Genomic DNA, 1,438 nt, shown 5'->3' with positions numbered 1-1,438 from the left:
GACAAGAAACTCATGAGATAAGACAGTATACTTGATCCTAATACCAGTGAACTTAGTATTTTTATAACTGAAAAATACCAAGGTTGAATATCTTTTTAAATATTGAAAACAAAAGCAAAAAAATCCTGAATAGAAACACAGAGTATTTCGTTTTACTTGTGAAGCATTTGAAATATTCATATATCTATATATATGGTTTTATAAAAAGTCATGAACGTTTCAAACTGAAGTTGAGCATACATATTTTATAATTTAAACTACATCTGAATGTCACTTTTAACTAGGACTGACATGCATCAGCTAGTAGCAGTAGCCTGGTGGGTGGTCAATGTGGAATCTCCTCATGGAGAATTGTGCTTCATGTTCTCAGAAAAAGAGCCTTGAATTTAACGTTTCAGTTGCTGCAGTGGGAAGGAGAAAAAAAAATTATTTAACCAGTCAGGAAGATTTCAAAAGAGTCAAGTAAGGAGCGTATAGACTACAGCATTTCTCAGCTTTTGCCTTTGTGTTTTACTGGTAATTTAAAACCCTGAAAAGACATATAAAATGAGGTTCTAGTTTACTTTGGGGGTCAAGGCTCCCAGTGTCACAATCAGACACATACAATGAGTGTATTTAGGATACAATGAGTGTATTTAGGACAGTGCAACTATGAGGAAAGATGCGATCAAAGAAAACAAAGGTGTAAAATAGTTGCCAGTAGACTCAGAATTGAAAAAAAAAATCCCTGGGTCTTTTCTTGCAAATTGGAAACCTTATAGCTTTCCTCCCAGGTGAAAGTGATTCCTTACTAAGTTTCTATCACTTGCAGAGAAAGGAAACTATAATCTCCTACATTTAGAAATAATAAATAATTGCAAAACTCCATTACCATGTGGAAATGGAATGGAAGGCAGGCTTTTCCTGATGGGACGAGAGACGGTGTCACATAGCCACGGCAGAGGAGGCATTTATAACCGCGGCAAAACATATAGAATGATAGATAAAAAGATCACTTTCATTTACTTCGTTTTTTAATAAAGAAGAGTGTACTGATGTTTTATGCTGAAGTATATTTCCTCCAAAATCAACTTGAATCATCAAGTTTCAGTTTCACTGACTGCCCTTCCCATCAAATTTCATGAGTGGTATCAACTGACGTGGGTGGAGTTGGCGGTTGGTGGTGGAACAGGACATTTAGTTTTTTTATGCTTCTGAGGGAGCATGCCAGTTTAAGAACCACTATTGGAGATTAAGCTGAACGAACACACCCTAAAATGAGAATATTGAAGTATCTTTAATAAATCAATGGTGTGCTGTCGTACTTTAGCCACTAGTTCAAGTTCAAGTTTAGATACAGTGCAACCCAGTCTCACATCAGAATTTATTGGTTTCTGTTCAAAGACAAAATTTTGCTTTTTTTTTTTTTTTTCCGAACAGGGAGGGTGTTTTACACACC

This window comes from Leuresthes tenuis, unplaced genomic scaffold (genome assembly GCF_036924035.1).
Source record: "Leuresthes tenuis unplaced genomic scaffold, fLeuTen1.0.hap1 SCAF_9, whole genome shotgun sequence".
In the NCBI taxonomy this organism is placed as follows: Eukaryota; Metazoa; Chordata; class Actinopteri; order Atheriniformes; family Atherinopsidae; genus Leuresthes; species Leuresthes tenuis.
Note: the sequence above shows the minus strand (reverse complement) of the source record.